This window comes from Triticum aestivum, chromosome 7B (assembly GCF_018294505.1).
Source record: "Triticum aestivum cultivar Chinese Spring chromosome 7B, IWGSC CS RefSeq v2.1, whole genome shotgun sequence".
Lineage (NCBI taxonomy): Eukaryota > Viridiplantae > Streptophyta > Magnoliopsida > Poales > Poaceae > Triticum > Triticum aestivum.
This window is the reverse complement of record NC_057813.1, coordinates 647,008,249-647,030,583: the sequence shown is the minus strand read 5'-3', so window position 1 is coordinate 647,030,583 and position 22,335 is coordinate 647,008,249. Positions and strand designations below refer to the sequence as shown.

General features: G+C 46.4%; 1 pseudogene; it reads left to right on the top strand.

The window, feature by feature from the left end:
- The window catches only part of LOC123158350 (BTB/POZ and MATH domain-containing protein 1-like), a 30,679-nt pseudogene extending 14,751 nt beyond the window's left edge, over positions 1 to 15,928 (top strand).
- The last annotated feature ends 6,407 nt before the right edge of the window (positions 15,929 to 22,335 follow it).

Here is a 22,335-nt window from a genome sequence, read left to right as displayed (position 1 = left end):
TCTCCAAGGTCCTTCATTGAAAAACTTTTATTCAAGTAGGCCTTGATGCTGTCCAAGAGTTCTATATCATTTCCCATCAAAAGTATGTCATCTACATATAATATGAGAAATGCTACAGAACTCCCACTCACTTTCTTGTAAACGCAGGCTTCTCCATAAGTCTGTGTAAACCCAAATGCTTTGATCATCTCATCAAAGCGAATGTTCCAACTCCGAGATGCTTGCACCAGCCCATAAATCGAGCGTTGGAGCTTGCACACTTTGTCAGCATTCTTAGGATCGACAAAACCTTGAACTTGTCGATAACCCTTAGCGACAAGCCGAGCTTTATAGATGGTCACATTACCATCCGCGTCTGTCTTCCTCTTAAAGATCCATTTATTTTCTATGGCTCGCCTCTCAACGGGCAAGTCAGTCAAAGTCCATACTTTGTTTTCATACATGGATCCTATCTCGGATTTCATGGCTTCCAGCCATTTGTCGGAATCCGGGCCCGCCATTGCTTCTTCATAGTTCGAAGGTTCAACATTGTCTAACAGCATGATTTCCAAGACAGGGTTGCCGTACCACTCTGGTGCGGAACGTGTCCTTGTGGACCTTCGAATTTCAGTAGGGGCTTGATCAGAAGTATCTTGATCATTTTCATTAACTTCCTCTCTAGTCGGTGCAGGCACCTCAGGAACATTTTCTTGAGTTGCGCCATTTTCCGGTTCAAGAGGTAATACTTCATCAAGCTCTACTTTCCTCCCACTTACTTCTTTCGAGAGAAACTCTTTCTCCAGAAAGGACCCATTCTTGGCAACAAAGATCTTTCCTTCGGATCTGAGGTAGAAGGTGTACCCAATAGTTTCTTTTGGGTATCCTATGAAGACGCATTTTTCCGACTTGGGTTCGAGCTTTTCAGGTTGAAGTTTCTTGACATAAGCATCGCATCCCCAAACTTTTAGAAACGACAGCTTAGGTTTCTTTCCAAACCATAATTCATATGGTGTCGTCTCAACGGATTTCGACGGAGCCCTATTTAAAGTGAATGCGGTAGTCTCTAAAGCATAGCCCCAAAAAGAAAGCGGTAAATCGGTAAGAGACATCATAGATCGCACCATATCTAACAGAGTGCGATTACGACGTTCGGACACACCATTACGCTGAGGTGTTCCAGGCGGCGTGAGTTGTGAAACTATTCCACATTTTCTTAAGTGTGCCCCAAACTCGTGACTCAAGTATTCTCCTCCACGATCTGATCGTAGAAACTTGATTTTCCTGTCACGTTGATTTTCAACCTCACTCTGAAATTCCTTGAACTTTTCAAAGGTTTCAGACTTGTGTTTCATTAAGTAGATATACCCATACCTACTTAAATCATCAGTGAGGGTGAGAACATAACGATAGCCACCGCGAGCCTCAACACTCATCGGACCGCACACATCAGTATGTATGATTTCCAATAAGTCGGTTGCTCGCTCCATTGTTCCTGAGAACGGAGTCTTGGTCATTTTACCCATAAGGCATGGTTCACACGTGTTAAATGATTCATAATCAAGAGACTCTAAAAGTCCATCAGCATGGAGCTTCTTCATGCGTTTGACACCTATGTGACCAAGGCGGCAATGCCACAAGTATGTGGGACTATCATTATCAACCTTACTTCTTTTGGTACTCACATTATGAACATGTGTAGCATCACGTTCGAGATTCATAAAGAATAAACCATTCACCATAGGAGCATGACCATAAAACATATCTCTCATAAAAATGGAACAACCATTATTCTCAGATTTAAAAGAGTAGCCATCTCGAATTAAACGAGATCCCGATACAATGTTCATGCTCAAAGCTGGCACTAAATAACAATTATTAAGGTTTAAAACTAATCCCGAAGGGAGATGCAGAGGTAGCGTGCCGACGGCGATCACATTGACCTTGGAACCATTCCCGACGCGCATCGTCACCTCGTCCTTTGCCAGTTTCCGCTTATTCCGCAACCCCTGCTTTGAGTTACAAATGTGAGCAACTGCACCGGTATCAAATACCCAGGAGCCACTACGGGCACTAGTAAGGTACACATCAATTACATGTATATCACATATACCTTTCGTTTTGCCGGCCTTCTTATCCGCTAAGTACTTAGGGCAGTTCCGCTTCCAGTGACCGCTTCCCTTGCAATAAAAGCACTCAGTCTCGGGCTTGGGTCCATTCTTTGGCTTCTTCCCGGCAGCTTGCTTGCCGGGCGCGGCAACCTCCTTGCCGTCCTTCTTGAAGTTCTTTTTACCCTTGCCTTTCTTGAACTTAGTGGTTTTATTGACCATCAACACTTGATGTTCCTTCCTGACTTCTACCTCTGCTAATTTCAGCATAGCAAATACTTCAGGAATGGTCTTTTCCATCCCCTGCATATTGAAGTTCATCACAAAGCTCTTGTAGCTTGGTGGAAGCGACTGGAGGATTCTGTCAATGACCGCATCATCCGGGAGATTAACTCCCAGCTGAGTCAAGCGGTTATGCAACCCAGACATAGTGAGTATGTGCTCACTGACAGAACTGTTTTCCTCCATCTTACAGCTGAAGAATTTGTCGGAGACTTCATATCTCTCGACCCGGGCATGAGCTTGGAAAACCATTTTCAGCTCTTCGAACATCTCATATGCTCCATGTCTCTCAAAATGCTTTTGGAGCCCTGGCTCTAGGCTGTAAAGCATGCCGCACTGAACGAGGGAGTAGTCATCGAAACGTGCCTGCCAAGTGTTCATAACATCTTGTTCTGCAGGGAGAACGGGTGCGTCACCAAGCGGTGCTTGTAGGACATAATCTTTCTTGGCAGCTATGAGGATGATCCTCAGGTTCCGGACCCAGTCCGTATAGTTGCTGCCATCGTCTTTCAGCTTAGTTTTCTCTAGGAACGTGTTGAAGTTGAGGACTACGTTGGCCATTTGATCTACAAGACATATTGCAAAGATTTTAGACTAAGTTCATGATAATTAAGTTCAACTAATCAAATTATTAGTGAACTCCCACTTAGATTAGACATCCATCTAGTCATCTAAGTATTACATGATCCGAGTTAAACTAGACCGTGTCCGATCATCACGTGAGACGGACTAGTCAACATCGGTGAACATCTTCATGTTGATCGTATCTTCTATACGACTCATGCTCGACCTTTCGGTCTTCTGTGTTCCGAGGCCATGTCTGTACATGCTAGGCTCGTCAAGTCAACCTAAGTGTTTGCATGTGTAAATCTGTCTTACACCCGTTGTATGTGAACGTCTGAATAAAACACCCGATCATCACGTGGTGTTTTGAAACAGCGAACTGTCGCAACGGTGCACAGTTAGGGGGAACACTTCTTGAATTTATTGTGAGGGATCATCTTATTTACTACCGTCGTTCTAAGTAAACAAGATGCAAAACATGATAAACATCACATGCAATCAAAAAATAAACGTGACATGATATGGCCAATATCATATAGCTCCTTTGATCTCCATCTTGGGGCTCCATGATCATCTTGTCACCGGCTTGACACCATGATCTCCATCATCATGATCTCCATCATCGTGTCTCCATGAAGTTGCTCGCCAACTATTACTTCTACTACTATGGCTAACGTGTTTAGCAATAAAGTAAAGTAATTTACATGGCGTTTCTCGATGACACGCAGGTCATTAAAAGAATAAAGACAACTCCTATGGCTCCTGCCGGTTGTCATACTCATCGACATGCAAGTCGTGAATCCTATTACAATAGCATGAACATCTCATACATCACATATAGATCATTCATCATTCATCACAACTTTGGCCATATCATATCACAAACCACTTGCTGCAAAAACAAGTTAGACGTCCTCTAATTGTTGTTGCAAGTTTTACGTGGCTGAATTAGGGTTCTAGCAAGAACGTCTTCTTACCTACGTTAAAGCCACAACGTGATTTGTCAACTTCTATTTACCCTTCATAAGGACCCTGTTCATCGATTCCGCTCCAACTAAAGTGGGAGAGACAGACACCCGCCAGCCACCTTATGCAACTAGTGCATGTTAGTCGGTGGAACCGGTCTCACGTAAGCGTACGTGTAAGGTTGGTCCGGGCCGCTTCATCCCACAATACTGCTGAAGCAAGAAAGGACTAGTAACGGCAAGAAAGTTGACAAATCTACGCCCACAACAAATTGTGTTCTACTCACGCAAGAAGAACTACGCATAGACCTAGCTCATGATGCCACTGTTGGGGAACGTTGCAGAAAACAAAAATTTTCCTACTCGTTTCACCAAGATCATCTAGGAGTTCATCTAGCAACGAGTGATTAGATGCATCTACATACCTTTGTAGATCGCAAGCGGAAGCGTTCAAAAGAATGGTGATGATGTAGTCGTACTCGACGTGATCCAAATCACCGATGACCAGCGCCGAACGGACGGCACCTCCGCGTTCAACACACGTACGGAACAGCCACGTCTCCTCCTTCTTGATCCAGCAAGGGAGGGAGGAGAGGTTGAGGGAGATGGCACCAGCAGCAGCACGACGGCGTGGTGTTGATGGAGCTGCAGTACTCTGGCAGAGCTTCGCTAAGCACTATGGAGGTGGAGGAGGTGTTGGGGAGGGAGAAGGAGGCAACCAAAGGCCAAGGCGTTCAGGTATGAAGTCCCTCCTCTCCCCCACTATATATAGGAGGGCCAAGGGGGGGTGGCCGGCCCTAGGAGATCCAATCTCCTAGGGGGTGCGGCGGCCAAGGGGGGTTTCCCTCCCCCCCAAGGCACCTAGGAGGTGCCTTCCCCTCCTAGGACTCTTCCCCTTCAAACCCTAGGCGCATGGGCCTATGTGGGGCTGGTGCCCTTGGCCCATTAGGCCAAGGCGCACCCCCTACAGCCCATGTGGCCCCCCGGGACAGGTGGACCCACCCGGTGGACCCCCGGGACCCTTCCGGTGGTCCCGGTACAATACCGATAACCCCGAAACTTGTCCCGATGCCCGAAACAGGACTTCCCATATATAAATCTTTACCTCCGGACCATTCCGGAACTCCTCGTGACGTCCGGGATCTCATCCGGGACTCCGAACAACATTCGGGTTACTGCATATACATATCCCTACAACCCTAGCGTAACTGAACCTTAAGTGTGTAGACCCTACGGGTTCGGGAGACAAGCAGACATGACCGAGACGACTCTCCGGTCAATAACCAACAGCGGGATCTGGATACCCATGTTGGCTCCCACATGCTCCACGATGATCTCATCGGATGAACCACGATGTCGAGGATTCTATCAACCCCGTACGCTATTCCCTTTGTCTATCGATATGTTACTTGCCCGAGATTCGATCGTCGGTATCCCAATACCTCGTTCAATCTCGTTACCGGCAAGTCACTTTACTCGTACCGTAATGCATGATCCCGTGACCAGACACTTGGTCACTCTGAGCTCATTATGATGATGCATTACCGAGTGGGCCCAGTGATACCTCTCCGTCATACGGAGTGACAAATCCCAGTCTTGATCCATGTCACCCAACAGACACTTTCGGAGATACCCGTAGTCTACCTTTATAGTCACCCAGTTACGTTGTGACGTTTGGCATACCCAAAGCACTCCTACGGTATCCGGGAGTTACACGATCTCATGGTCTAAGGAAAAGATACTTGACATTGGAAAACTCTAGCAAACGAACTATACGATCTTGTGCTATGTTTAGGATTGGGTCTTGTCCATCACATCATTCTCCTAATGATGTGATCTCGTTATCAATGACATCCAGTGTCCATAGTCAGGAAACCATGACTATCTGTTGATCAACGAGCTAGTCAACTAGAGGCTCACTAGGGACATGTTGATGTCTGTTATTCACACATGTATTACGATTTCCGGATAACACAATTATAGCATGAATAAAGACAATTATCATGAACAAGGAAATATAATAATAATGCTTTTATTATTGCCTCTAGGGCATATTTCCAACAGTCTCCCACTTGCACTAGAGTCAATAATCTAGTTACATTGTGATGAATCGAACACCCATGGAATTCTGGTGTTGATCATGTTTTGCTCTAGGGAGAGGTTTAGTCAACGGATCTGCTACATTCAGGTCCGTATGTACTTTACAAATCTCTATGTCTCCATCTTGAACATTTTCACGAATGGAGTTGAAGCGACGCTTGATGTGCCTTGTCTTCTTGTGAAACCTGGGCTCCTTGGCAAGTGCAATAGCTCCAGTGTTGTCACAGAAGAGCTTGATCGGCCCCGACGCATTGGGTATGACTCCTAGGTCGGTGATGAACTCCTTCACCCATATTGCTTCATGTGCTGCCTCCGAGGCTGCCATGTACTCCGCTTCACATGTAGATCCCGCCACGACGCTTTGCTTGCAACTGCACCAGCTTACTGCCCCACCATTCAAAATATACACGTATCCGGTTTGTGACTTAGAGTCATCCAGATCTGTGTCGAAGCTAGCGTCGACGTAACCCTTTACGACGAGCTCTTCGTCACCTCCATAAACGAGAAACATTTCCTTAGTCCTTTTCAGGTACTTCAGGATATTCTTGACCGCTGTCCAGTGTTCCTTGCCGGGATTACTTTGGTACCTTCCTACCAAACTTACGGCAAGGTTTACATCAGGTCTGGTACACAGCATGGCATACATAATAGAACCTATGGCTGAGGCATAGGGGATGACGCTCATCTCTTCTATATCTTCTGCCGTGGTCGGACATTGAGCTGAGCTCAATTTCATACCTTGCAACACAGGCAAGAACCCCTTCTTGGATTGATCCATATTGAACTTCTTCAATATCTTATCAAGGTATGTGCTTTGTGAAAGACCTATGAGGCGTCTCGATCTATCTCTATAGATTTTGATGCCTAATATATAAGCAGCTTCTCCAAGGTCCTTCATTGAAAAACTTTTATTCAAGTAGGCCTTGATGCTGTCCAAGAGTTCTATATCATTTCCCATCAAAAGTATGTCATCTACATATAATATGAGAAATGCTACAGAACTCCCACTCACTTTCTTGTAAACGCAGGCTTCTCCATAAGTCTGTGTAAACCCAAACGCTTTGATCATCTCATCAAAGCGAATGTTCCAACTCCGAGATGCTTGCACCAGCCCATAAATCGAGCGTTGGAGCTTGCACACTTTGTCAGCATTCTTAGGATCGACAAAACCTTCCGGCTGCATCATATACAATTCTTCCTTAAGGAAACCATTAAGGAATGCCGTTTTGACGTCCATTTGCCATATTTCGTAATCATAGAATGCGGCAATTGCTAACATGATTCGAACGGACTTCAGCTTCGCTACCGGTGAGAAAGTCTCATCGTAGTCAACCCCTTGAACTTGTCGATAACCCTTAGCGACAAGCCGAGCTTTATAGATGGTCACATTACCATCCGCGTCTGTCTTCCTCTTAAAGATCCATTTATTTTCTATGGCTCGCCTCTCAACGGGCAAGTCAGTCAAAGTCCATACTTTGTTTTCATACATGGATCCTATCTCGGATTTCATGGCTTCCAGCCATTTGTCGGAATCCGGGCCCGCCATTGCTTCTTCATAGTTCGAAGGTTCAACATTGTCTAACAGCATGATTTCCAAGACAGGGTTGCCGTACCACTCTGGTGCGGAACGTGTCCTTGTGGACCTTCGAATTTCAGTAGGGGCTTGATCAGAAGTATCTTGATCATTTTCATTAACTTCCTCTCTAGTCGGTGCAGGCACCTCAGGAACATTTTCTTGAGTTGCGCCATTTTCCGGTTCAAGAGGTAATACTTCATCAAGCTCTACTTTCCTCCCACTTACTTCTTTCGAGAGAAACTCTTTCTCCAGAAAGGACCCATTCTTGGCAACAAAGATCTTTCCTTCGGATCTGAGGTAGAAGGTGTACCCAATAGTTTCTTTTGGGTATCCTATGAAGACGCATTTTTCCGACTTGGGTTCGAGCTTTTCAGGTTGAAGTTTCTTGACATAAGCATCGCATCCCCAAACTTTTAGAAACGACAGCTTAGGTTTCTTTCCAAACCATAATTCATATGGTGTCGTCTCAACGGATTTCGACGGAGCCCTATTTAAAGTGAATGCGGTAGTCTCTAAAGCATAGCCCCAAAAAGAAAGCGGTAAATCGGTAAGAGACATCATAGATCGCACCATATCTAACAGAGTGCGATTACGACGTTCGGACACACCATTACGCTGAGGTGTTCCAGGCGGCGTGAGTTGTGAAACTATTCCACATTTTCTTAAGTGTGCCCCCAAACTCGTGACTCAAGTATTCTCCTCCACGATCTGATCGTAGAAACTTGATTTTCCTGTCACGTTGATTTTCAACCTCACTCTGAAATTCCTTGAACTTTTCAAAGGTTTCAGACTTGTGTTTCATTAAGTAGATATACCCATACCTACTTAAATCATCAGTGAGGGTGAGAACATAACGATAGCCACCGCGAGCCTCAACACTCATCGGACCGCACACATCAGTATGTATGATTTCCAATAAGTCGGTTGCTCGCTCCATTGTTCCTGAGAACGGAGTCTTGGTCATTTTACCCATAAGGCATGGTTCACACGTGTTAAATGATTCATAATCAAGAGACTCTAAAAGTCCATCAGCATGGAGCTTCTTCATGCGTTTGACACCTATGTGACCAAGGCGGCAATGCCACAAGTATGTGGGACTATCATTATCAACCTTACTTCTTTTGGTACTCACATTATGAACATGTGTAGCATCACGTTCGAGATTCATAAAGAATAAACCATTCACCATAGGAGCATGACCATAAAACATATCTCTCATAAAAATGGAACAACCATTATTCTCAGATTTAAAAGAGTAGCCATCTCGAATTAAACGAGATCCCGATACAATGTTCATGCTCAAAGCTGGCACTAAATAACAATTATTAAGGTTTAAAACTAATCCCGAAGGGAGATGCAGAGGTAGCGTGCCGACGGCGATCACATTGACCTTGGAACCATTCCCGACGCGCATCATCACCTCGTCCTTTGCCAGTTTCCGCTTATTCCGCAGCCCCTGCTTTGAGTTACAAATGTGAGCAACTGCACCGGTATCAAATACCCAGGAGCCACTACGGGCACTAGTAAGGTACACATCAATTACATGTATATCACATATACCTTTCGTTTTGCCGGCCTTCTTATCCGCTAAGTACTTAGGGCAGTTCCGCTTCCAGTGACCGCTTCCCTTGCAATAAAAGCACTCAGTCTCGGGCTTGGGTCCATTCTTTGGCTTCTTCCCGGCAGCTTGCTTGCCGGGCGCGGCAACCTCCTTGCCGTCCTTCTTGAAGTTCTTTTTACCCTTGCCTTTCTTGAACTTAGTGGTTTTATTGACCATCAACACTTGATGTTCCTTCCTGACTTCTACCTCTGCTGATTTCAGCATAGCAAATACTTCAGGAATGGTCTTTTCCATCCCCTGCATATCGAAGTTCATCACAAAGCTCTTGTAGCTTGGTGGAAGCGACTGGAGGATTCTGTCAATGACCGCATCATCCGGGAGATTAACTCCCAGCTGAGTCAAGCGGTTATGCAACCCAGACATAGTGAGTATGTACTCACTGATAGAACTGTTTTCCTCCATCTTACAGCTGAAGAATTTGTCGGAGACTTCATATCTCTCGACCCGGGCATGAGCTTGGAAAACCATTTTCAGCTCTTCGAACATCTCATATGCTCCATGTCTCTCAAAACGCTTTTGGAGCCCCGGCTCTAGGCTGTAAAGCATGCCGCACTGAACGAGGGAGTAGTCATCGAAATGTGCCTGCCAAGCGTTCATAACATCTTGTTCTGCAGGGAGAACGGGTACGTCACCAAGCGGTGCTTGTAGGACATAATCTTTCTTGGCAGCTATGAGGATGATCCTCAGGTTCCGGACCCAGTCCGTATAGTTGCTGCCATCGTCTTTCAGCTTAGTTTTCTCTAGGAACGTGTTGAAGTTGAGGACTACGTTGGCCATTTGATCTACAAGACATATTGCAAAGATTTTAGACTAAGTTCATGATAATTAAGTTCAACTAATCAAATTATTAGTGAACTCCCACTTAGATTAGACATCCATCTAGTCATCTAAGTATTACATGATCCGAGTTAAACTAGACCGTGTCCGATCATCACGTGAGACGGACTAGTCAACATCGGTGAACATCTTCATGTTGATCGTATCTTCTATACGACTCATGCTCGACCTTTCGGTCTTCTGTGTTCCGAGGCCATGTCTGTACATGCTAGGCTCGTCAAGTCAACCTAAGTGTTTGCATGTGTAAATCTGTCTTACACCCGTTGTATGTGAACGTCTGAATAAAACACCCGATCATCACGTGGTGTTTTGAAACAGCGAACTGTCGCAACGGTGCACAGTTAGGGGGAACACTTCTTGAATTTATTGTGAGGGATCATCTTATTTACTACCGTCGTTCTAAGTAAACAAGATGCAAAACATGATAAACATCACATGCAATCAAATAATAAACGTGACATGATATGGCCAATATCATATAGCTCCTTTGATCTCCATCTTGGGGCTCCATGATCATCTTGTCACCGGCTTGACACCATGATCTCCATCATCATGATCTCCATCATCGTGTCTCCATGAAGTTGCTCGCCAACTATTACTTCTACTACTATGGCTAACGTGTTTAGCAATAAAGTAAAGTAATTTACATGGCGTTTCTCGATGACACGCAGGTCATTAAAAGAATAAAGACAACTCCTATGGCTCCTGCCGGTTGTCATACTCATCGACATGCAAGTCGTGAATCCTATTACAATAGCATGAACATCTCATACATCACATATAGATCATTCATCATTCATCACAACTTTGGCCATATCATATCACAAACCACTTGCTGCAAAAACAAGTTAGACGTCCTCTAATTGTTGTTGCAAGTTTTACGTGGCTGAATTAGGGTTCTAGCAAGAACGTCTTCTTACCTACGTTAAAGCCACAACGTGATTTGTCAACTTCTATTTACCCTTCATAAGGACCCTGTTCATCGATTCCGCTCCAACTAAAGTGGGAGAGACAGACACCCGCCAGCCACCTTATGCAACTAGTGCATGTTAGTCGGTGGAACCGGTCTCACGTAAGCGTACGTGTAAGGTTGGTCCGGGCCGCTTCATCCCACAATACCGCTGAAGCAAGAAAGGACTAGTAACGGCAAGAAAGTTGACAAATCTACGCCCACAACAAATTGTGTTCTACTCACGCAAGAAGAACTACGCATAGACCTAGCTCATGATGCCACTGTTGGGGAACGTTGCAGAAAACAAAAATTTTCCTACTCGTTTCACCAAGATCATCTAGGAGTTCATCTAGCAACGAGTGATTAGATGCATCTACATACCTTTGTAGATCGCGAGCGGAAGCGTTCAAAAGAATGGTGATGATGTAGTCGTACTCGACGTGATCCAAATCACCGATGACCAGCGCCGAACGGACGGCACCTCCGCGTTCAACACACGTACGGAACAGCCACGTCTCCTCCTTCTTGATCCAGCAAGGGAGGGAGGAAAGGTTGAGGGAGATGGCACCAGCAGCAGCACGACGGCGTGGTGTTGATGGAGCTGCAGTACTCCGGCAGAGCTTCGCTAAGCACTATGGAGGTGGAGGAGGTGTTGGGGAGGGAGAAGGAGGCAACCAAAGGCCAATGCGTTCAGGTGTGAAGTCCCTCCTCTCCCCCACTATATATAGGAGGGACAATGGGGGGTGGCCGGCCCTAGGAGATCCAATCTCCTAGGGGGTGCGGCGGCCAAGGGGGGTTTCCCTCCCCCCCAAGGCACCTAGGAGGTGCCTTCCCCTCCTAGGACTCTTCCCCTTTCAAACCCTAGGCGCATGGGCCTATGTGGGGCTGGTGCCCTTGGCCCATTAGGCCAAGGCGCACCCCCTACAGCCCATGTGGCCCCCCGGGACAGGTGGACCCACCCGGTGGACCCCCGGGACCCTTCCGGTGGTCCCGGTACAATACCGATAACCCCGAAACTTGTCCCGATGCCTGAAACAGGACTTCCCATATATAAATCTTTACCTCCGGACCATTCCGGAACTCCTCGTGACGTCCGGGATCTCATCCGGGACTCCGAACAACATTCGGGTTACTGCATATACATATCCCTACAACCCTAGCGTAACTGAACCTTAAGTGTGTAGACCCTACAGGTTCGGGAGACAAGTAGACATGACCGAGACGACTCTCCGGTCAATAACCAACAGCGGGATCTGGATACCCATGTTGGCTCCCACATGCTCCACGATGATCTCATTGGATGAACCACAATGTCGAGGATTCTATCAACCCCGTACGCTATTCCCTTTGTCTATCGATATGTTACTTGCCCGAGATTCGATCGTCGGTATCCCAATACCTCGTTCAATCTCGTTACCGGCAAGTCACTTTACTCGTACCGTAATGCATGATCCCTTGACCAGACACTTGGTCACTCTGAGCTCATTATGATGATGCATTACCGAGTGGGCCCAGTGATACCTCTCCGTCATACGGAGTGACAAATCCCAGTCTTGATCCATGTCACCCAACAGACACTTTCGGAGATACCCGTAGTCTACCTTTATAGTCACCCAATTACGTTGTGACGTTTGGCATACCCAAAGCACTCCTACGGTATCCGGGAGTTACACGATCTCATGGTCTAAGGAAAAGATACTTGACATTGGAAAACTCTAGCAAACGAACTATACGATCTTGTGCTATGTTTAGGATTGGGTCTTGTCCATCACATCATTCTCCTAATGATGTGATCTCGTTATCAATGACATCCAGTGTCCATAGTCAGGAAACCATGACTATCTGTTGATCAACGAGCTAGTCAACTAGAGGCTCACTAGGGACATGTTGATGTCTGTTATTCACACATGTATTGCGATTTCCGGATAACACAATTATAGCATGAATAAAGACAATTATCATGAACAAGGAAATATAATAATAATGCTTTTATTATTGCCTCTAGGGCATATTTCCAACACACCACAGCCTTCAACGCCCACCACTCCCACTTTGACATCAGCTTCCTCTCCTCCCACTTCTATATCCCCAATAACTGCTTCTCCATCCACCACTTCTTCCTCCACACCGCCTCTTCCATCTAATGTCGTTCCTATCATACCTCCGGTCAATGATCATGTCATGTGCACTTGTGGTAAGCGTGGCTTTCACCTCCCTACATGACGTCTTAACCTCACTACCATTCCCACTATCTCCCCTATTCCTACATCTTATAAACGTGCTCTTCTCGATCCTCTTTGGCACTCTGCTATGCGTGATGAGTTTCATGCTCTTCAGCAAAATAACACCTGGACTCTCGTTCCCAAACCACCCGGTGTCAATGTTGTTTCCGGCAAATGGGTTTTCCGTCACAAATTTCATGCTGATGGTACTCTCGCTCGTTATAAAGCTCGTTGGGTTTGTCATGGGTTTTCTCAGCAACACGGTGTTGATTTTGATGAGACTTTTTCTCCAGTTGTAAAACCTAGTACCATTCGTGTTGTTCTCAGTCTCGCTGTGTCCTCATCTTGGCCGATCCATTAGTTAGATGTTAAAAATGCCTTTCTCCATGGCACTCTCAATGAAACTGTCTATTGTCAACAACCTTCGGGTTTTGAGAATTCCTCTTCTCCTGATTATGTTTGTCTTCTTCACAAATCTCTGTACGGTCTTAAACAAGCCCCTCGTGCTTGGTTTCATCGCTTCACCACCTTTATTCACACAATAGGTTTTACTGCGTCTAAATCTGATTCATCTCTCTTCATTTCTCATTCCTCCTCCCATACTGCCTATCTTCTCTTATATGTTGATGACATAATTCTCACTGCCTCTTCTGATTCCTTTTTACAACACATTATATCTTCTCTTAATTGTGAATTTTCCATGACTGATCTCGGTCCTCTTCATCACTTTCTTGGGATCACTGTTTCCCGCACTTCATCTACACTCTTTCTATCTCAACGTCAGTACATTCTTGATTTGCTCTCTCGTGCAGGGATGACTGACTGTCAACCTTGTCGTACGCCGGTCGACGTTGGTACTAAGTTGTCGGCCGACGGTGAACCCTTTTCTGATCCTACTCTATATCGCAGTATCACTGGTGCTCTCCAGTATGCCACCCTCACTCGCCCTGATATATCTTATTCTGTTCAACAAGCCTGCTTATATATGCATGATCCTCGTGTTCCTCATTATTCTCATGTCAAGAGAATACTTCGGTATCTCAAAGGCACTATTGATCATGGTCTTCTCCTTAATTCTTCCTCTCCCACAAGCTTGACAGTTTATTCTGATGCAGACTGGGCGGGTTGCCCAGATACTCGACGATCTACATCCGGCTTTTGTGTTTATTTGGGTGACAATCTTGTTTCTTGGTCTTCCAAAAGGCAGGTTACAATTTCCAGATCATTTGCAGAAGCTGAATACAGGTCTGTTGCTCATTCTGTGGCCGAGGCGGTGTGGCTCCGTCAGCTTTTGGTTGAGCTTCATTGACCAATCGAGCGTGCAACTATTGTGTATTGCGACAATATTTCTGCAGTCTACATGGTGTCCAATCCTGTTCAGCATCGACGCACCAAGCACATCGAGATTGATATTCATTTTGTTCGTGAAAAAGTGGCTCTTGGCGAGGTCCGTGTGCTTCATGTTCCTACCACTGCGCAATTTGCTGATATTTTCACCAAGGGGCTCCCTACTGCAGCATTCACTGGCATTCGATCCAGTCTCAACATTGTTACACCGGATGTTGACACTGCGGGGGGGTATTAGAGTATATCTTCGGTTTGTATATTTGGTAGTTCAAATTGTAATCTATCTCTACTATCCTTGGCCCCCAAGTTTTGTAACTTATATAAACATCCCTTTGAGGCCCTAATACATATTCAGAATTCAATACTCTTCACATCTACACTGACACCGTGCCTGAACTTGATCAAGAGCTGGAAGCCGTGGCGCCGATGGCTCAGCATCTTCTCGTGAGTGCTGACAGGTACGGACTTGGCAGGCTCAAAGTCATTTGTGAGGGTAAGCTCTCCAGTGGCATCACGGTCGACACGGCAACAACAACTCTGGCTTTAGCTGAGCAGCACAACTGCTCGCACCTCAAGGCCAAGTGCGTCGAGTTCATCATCAGCACCCCTGCGGCGCTTACTAGCATTCTCCTCTCTGTACGTGGGAGAAGGTACCGAAGGCAAGCTGTAGGTGCTGAAGTTCAACGAGTCTATGCATTTTGTTACTTCCTTTTGATGCTTGATTTACTAGAACTTCATTATGATGATGTAGAACTAAATGCTGCATTTCTGTCGCCTGATGATGGCATTTATCCTACTTCTATGTATGTTGGGAGCAACTATTGTACGCCTGCACTTTCTACTTATATTTGGTGGATTTAGGTTTCATGCTAAATGCATGCTTAATTTGTGGGAAATTATCTCTTGCCACTTGCCAGGCTTGTTTTGTTATCCTTGTGCTTTCCCTTATTTTTTTAATATATACTGTTGCTTGTTAGTGCTTTAAGAATTGGATAAGACTTTGTCAGAACCGTTTAGTACAAACAGCTTTTTGATTGTTCGAACTGGGGTAATGTATAATTTGAATTGAAGACTCGGCCGAGCAAAGCTAGAAAAATGATTGATGACCGATCTATTTGAAATGCAGCTAGTAATTCTACAAGGTTCCATTCATATTCGAATCACGCCATGTATTATGTGGAAGAAAAATATATTTTGTGAAAATCTTGCTAGATTCATGTTGGCAGTTTTTCTTCAAACGTTGTTGCATGTATATTCAGCTAGTATAATGGTTTTTGTCAAGAATATGGGAGAATCACTACATGCTTATCCAACAAGTAGGTGGATCCCAGATCTCATTGGTGGGTTGAGAAGGATTGCTTTCTTGCTAGCATTGTAGGGTTTTGTCGTGAAGGCAAGAGGGCAACATCGGAGTCCTCACATCGGAAAAAGGGTGCTTGTTTGTTTGGTGGCTTTTTTTTGCGGGGGTGTGGTGCTTAAGTTTACCATAATTTCCACATTGTTTTTACAAACTTGCCTGACCTTCGTGCTTAATTTTTAGCCACACTTTGGCTTGCCTAAGAGAATCTTCTCATATTTCTTGTGTGTTTGACAGAATATCGGCTTAGGCGTGGCTAAAACTAAAGATCCACTTAACGTGACTATGTTTTTGTAGATCCATGGCCCACTTTGCATGTTGGCTAGTGCTACGTAGGCTCTATCTTACAGAAATATCCTACAAATTTATAACTTTGAATTTTGTAGTCCAAACCAGTAGTGCATTGCAAGACGAATGTGCAGCCTCCGTGCTTGTTTGGCGGCATGCATTTCCCACAAGAGAAAAATTCACTGTAGGTCCCCATACTTGTCGCGTTGGCCGCATTTCTCCTCGCACTTGCAAATACCCGAAATACAGTCCTACAACTTGTCTCAGGTGTTCGTCTACAATCCAAAATACCATTTCCTCTACGTATGCGCTGACTTGGCTGTTGACTGGCTAGTCCACGCGGGCTTTGACCGCCAGCTCAGCTGCACGGGAGAATAAGGGGGTTTGTTGCAAAAACGATGAATTTGCGTTTATCCCCCCGCCTGGTCGGACCGCGCCCGCACCTACCTGGTCGGACCGTGCCCGCACCCACCTGGTCGGACCGCGCCCGCACCCACCTGGTCGGACCGCGCCCGCACCGCACCGCACCGCGCCTGCACCTCTCCCTCTTCTCTCACCCCTCGAACCCTAATCACCGTCGCCTGCTCTGCCGCCTGCATCTGCTGCTACCTCTCGCCGCTGTCGCCGCAGGCACCACCGCCTGGATCTGCTCCACCGGCATGTCATCTGCGAGATCCTCCCGCTCTGGTCTGCGTGGCCGCTCTGTTGAGGTGCCACTGGTCGGATGCCCCTATTGTGGCGAACCCGTCAAGTGCTACCGCTCTAGCACTGATGAGCACGATGGTTGGGTTTTCTACAAGTGCACCCACGACAATGTAAGCCTCAGTCTTGCTCTGTTCGATTCATGCACCTGCCCTGTTCAGTAGCCATGCTGTGCTCAGTAGCCATGCAGTGATGTGCTTAGAAGTTAACTGAATGTTCAGCAATTCATGTGATTAGAAGTCTTGAATGTGCTCAGTAGCCATGGTTAACTGAATTTTAGTCCTTAACTGAATTTTAGTCCTTAACTGAATTTTAGTCTTGAATGTGCAATGGAGTTAAGTGAAGAGATCTCTTAACTGAACATTTTTTCATGTTAACTGCACTTTGTCAGTCATTTTCACACATTGCATTGCTTTGGTTGTAGGTCACCTGTGATTTCTGGCGCTGGGAGATGGAATATGTGCAGCATCTGGTTGAAACTAGAGTTCTTGTTGGTAATGCTGCTGTAGATGCAATTGGTGCAGCTGAGGACAGGAGGGAAGATCTTGAGAGGAAGAGGACTGAGTGGATGGAAGGAAGAAACTTAGCTGGAAGGGCCTTGGCTGGAAGAGGCATTGCAGGCAGGGTGAATTTTGGCAGCCCTAGTGAGAAAAACCTTGCTACCAAGTAGCAAGTTGCTATGCTTCTTGGATTAGGTAGAGAGATCCTTCTAGTGCTAAAGCTTCTTATGGCCAGTGTTGTGGTTCTTTGTGTGTTGTCTTTCATCTTCATTATGAAGAAGTGAGATGTTAGTATCTATGGCTGTCTGAGCTGGTGTCTGAGCTGCTGGATATGTATCTATGGCTGTAATGGATATGATGTTATTTTGGCTGTATGGTTGTAATGGATATGATGTATCTATGATGTCAATGTTGAATCTTCCAATTTGTTCAGTGTCAATGTTAACTGCACTTGGTCAGTGTCAATGTTGATTGCACTTGGTCTTAGCTTGGTTGATATGGCCAAATTGGAAATCAACTAAATGAACAAAGATTCAGTTAAATGAGCTTGATTTATATGCCCAAAATGTAACTGAACTTAACTGAACAAGGATTAAGTTAAATGAGCTTGTATGATATGGCCAAAATATAACTGAACTTAAATGAACAAATATTCAGCTAACTGATTGGTCCACAACAATGCACACTGGCACCCTACAACTTGCATTGTATGTTTGCCATTGGTCCACAACCACCAGATCCACCTTTGCTTCCTCCCCTAGCCACAAGTATATCTTCCTCCCCCCAGCCACAAGTATATGTTCCTCATTCCCATTCTTCTCTTCTTCTCCAGCACCACAAAGTTCTTCTCTTCTTCTCCAGCACCACAAAGATCCATGGTGTCGTGGGATGATCTCCCTAGCTCTTCTGGAGACGACTCTGTTACCAACAAGGTTGGTCATCTCCTGCTCATCTCCTACTAGGGTTACGAAAAGCTAGGGTTTTCTCTTGTTTCTTCATTCTGAATCCAAATCTGGATCTATTTTAGTCTCCTGCCACAATTTTCTGTGAGGAATGGAGAGGCCTGGCCATAGATTTGCCTAGTTTTACATGTCAGCATGGAACTTTGTTTGAGAAGGTTGTGGCATTTGAATCAGTTGATACTGGTAGGAGGTTCCTAACCTGTGCCCAGAAGGTTAGTACAAACTCATTCACACTGTCAAAAGTTTAAAAAGCTCAAATTTTAGTTATTTTTTAGTAGTCAATTTGTATGCCATTTAAAGTGCTATGTTTAGTTAACTGAAATTTGCTGAGTAGTTAGCTGAATTTCTTGATTAGTTAACTAAAATTATGTTTGCTTTAAATTGAAATTATGTTTGCTTTAAATTCATAGGAAGTACCTAGCTGCAACTATGTGGAGTGGGTTGACCCTGAGTGGCCTGATGCTATGAAGATGAGCCTAGCTAGGATATGGAGCATGTATGAAGAGGAGACAAAACAGAACCTCAGACAAAATGTTCTGAATGCTGAGAAAAACTTGAAGATTTTGGAAGAGAAGAAGAAGTTGGAAAAAGAGCTTAGCAATTTCAAACTTGATTTTGCTAATCTTGTGGCTGAGAAGGAGCATGCAATTAGCCAATTAGGCAGCACACAAATTGCTATGGCTGATCTTAGGGCAGAGCTTGAGAAGAGGAAGATGAATGACAAAACAGTAACAAGCATTCATCAGGTATTCGGGGCTAAGGCAGAAAAAGAGAGAGATCAAGTGATCCAGGAGAGGGACCAAGTCACTGGAGAGAGGGATAAATTAAAGCAAGAGAAGAGAAAGCTTGAATACATGATTGGTGACTTGAGGGAGTCCTGGACTAGGGGGTGTCCGGATAGCTGGACTATCATCATCAGCCGGACTCCAAGACTATGAAGATACAAGATTGAAGACTTCGTCCCGTGTCCGGATGGGACTTTCCTTGGCGTGGAAGGCAAGCTTGGCGATACGGATATGTAGATCTCCTACCATTGTAACCGACTCTGTGTAACCCTAGCCCTCTCCGGTGTCTATTTAAACCGGAGGGTTTTAGTCCGTAGGACAACATAACCATTACAACAATCATACCATAGGCTAGCTTCTAGGGTTTAGCCTCCTTGATCTCGTGGTAGATCCACTCTTGTACTACCCATATCATCAATATCAATCAAGAAGGAGTAGGGTTTTACCTCCATCGAGAGGGCCCGAACCTGGGTAAAAACATCGTGTCCCTTGTCTCCTGTTACCATCCGCCTAGACGCACAGTTCGGGACCCCCTACCCGAGATCCGCCGGTTTTGACACCGACATTGGTGCTTTCATTGAGAGTTCCTCTGTGTCGACACCGATAGGCTTGATGGCTTCTTCAACCAACAACAACACAGTCCAGGGTGAGACTTTTCTCCCCGGACAGATCTTCGTATTCGGCGGCTTCGCACTGCGGGCCAATTCGCTTGGCCATCTGGAGCAGATCGAAAGTTACGCCCCTGGCCATCAGGTCAGGTTTGGAAGCTTAAACTTCACGGCCGACATCCGTGGAGACTTGATCTTCGATGGACTCGAGCCACAGCCGAGCGAGCCGCACTGTCACGATGGGCATGATTTAGCTCTGCCGCCGGACAGCGCCTTGGAGGCCGCACATAAGCCCGCTCCGACCCCTAGTTCGGAGCTGACCGCGCAGATCGAGGATAGGTGGTTGGACACCGCCTCGGGGGCTGCAATCTCTACGGCGATGGAGCCGAACACTGACGCTATCCCTGGCAAAGCTCGTGACTCCAAGGTGCCGGACTCCTTGCCGGACTCTGAACCTCCTGCGCCCCTGCCAACCAAATCCGATTGGGCTCCGATCATGGAGTTCACCGCTGCGGACATCTTTCAGCACTCACCCTTTGGCGACATCTTGAATTCGCTAAAGCATCTCTTGCTATCAGGAGAGCCCTGGCCGGACTGTGGTCAGGACGGTTGGGATACGGACGACGAAGAAATTCAGAACCCACCCACCACCCACTTTGTAGCCACTATCGATGATCTAACCAACATGCTAGACGATGACTCCGAAGACATCGATGGTATGGACGACGATGCCGGAGACGACCAAGAACCAGCACCTACGGGGCACTGGAAGACCACCTCATCATACGACATATACATGGTGGACATCCCAAAGGACGGGAACGGCGAAGAAGCAGCGGAGGCAGATTCCCCTAAGAAACAGCCCAAGCGCCGACGTTAGCGGCGCCGCTGTAAATCCCGCCACAGCAAGAATGGAGATTCCGGCACCAGAGATAATAACACCCCAGAGAGTGCCGAAGACAACCCTCTCCAGCAAGATTCAGCGCAGGAGGATGCAGATGCCAGCCAACGAGAGAGCGGCAGACGAAGAGGTCGAGGATGATAATTACATGCCTCCCTCCGGAGACGAGGCAAGCCTCAACGACGACGAATTCGTCGTGCCTGAGAATCCCGTCGAACAAGAGCATTTTAAACGCAGGCTAATGGCCACGGCAAATAGCCTAAAGAAAAAGTAGCAACAGCTTCAAGCTGATCAAACCTGCTAGCCGACAGATGGACTGAAGTCCTGGCGGCCGAAGAGTATGAACTCGAACGCCCCTCCAAAAGCTACCCAAAACGCAAGTTGCTCCCCCGATTAGAGGAGGAGGCATATAAACCTTCATCACCACCGCACAATACGGTAGACCGACCACCTCGTGGCCGCGACAAAGAGCCATCTAGACGCTCCACCAGGACCGTACCCCGGCACCGCTCGAAAAGTACGAAGCCACGAGGGAATGCACCGGACTTGCGAGACATATTGGAGGACAAGGCAAGACAATCAAGATCGATCTATGGATCACGTGGGCGCCCCACGACGCGAGATGACTTCCGTCGTGCCGGATACAGCAACTCCGGCTGGGCCGAACACAGTAGACAAAGCTCTCTTGAGTTGCGTTGCGATATTGCCCAGTATAGAGGCGCCGCACACCCACTATGCTTCACAGATGAAGTAGTGGATCATCAAATCCCTGAAGGGTTTAAACCCGTGAACATTGAATCCTACGATGGCACAAAAGACCCCGCGGTTTGGATCGAAGACTATCTCCTTCACATCCATATGGCCCGTGGTGACGATCTCCACGCCATCAAATATCTCCCACTCAAGCTTAAAGGACCAGCTCGGCATTGGCTTAACAGCTTGCCAGCAGAATCAATTGGGTGTTGGGAGGACTTGGAAGCCGCATTCCTTGACAACTTCCAAGGCACATATGTGCGACCACCAGACGCCGATGACCTAAGCCACACAATTCAGCAGCCAGACGAATCGTCCAGACAGTTATGGACACGGTTCCTCACAAAGAAAAATCAAATCGTCGACTGTCCGGATGCTGAGGCCCTCACAGCCTTCAAACACAACATCCGCGACGAGTGGCTGGCCCGGCACCTAGGACAGGAAAAGACGAAATCCATGGCAGCCCTCACATCACTCATGACCCGCTTCTGTGCGGGGGAGGACAGCTGGCTAGCCCGCAGCAACAACCTCAGCAAAAATGCTGGCAGTCCGGATACTAAGGACCACAATGGCAGGTCGCGTCGAAGCAAAAACAAATGCCGCGTTAACGGCGATAACAATGAGGATACGGAAGTCAACGCCGGATTCAGAGGATCTAAACCCGGTCAGCGGAAGAAGCTATTCAAAAGAACCACTCCGGGTCCGTCCAATTTGGACCGAATACTCGACTACTCTTGCCAGATACATGGCATCCCCGAAAAGCCAGCCAACCACACCAACAGGGATTGTTGGGTATTCAAGCAGGCAGGCAAGTTAATTGCTGAAAACAATGACAAGGGGTTGCACAACAACGACGAGGAAGAGACTCGGCCGTCGAACAGTAGAGGACAGAAGGGTTTCCCCCCACAAGTGTGGATGGTAAACATGAT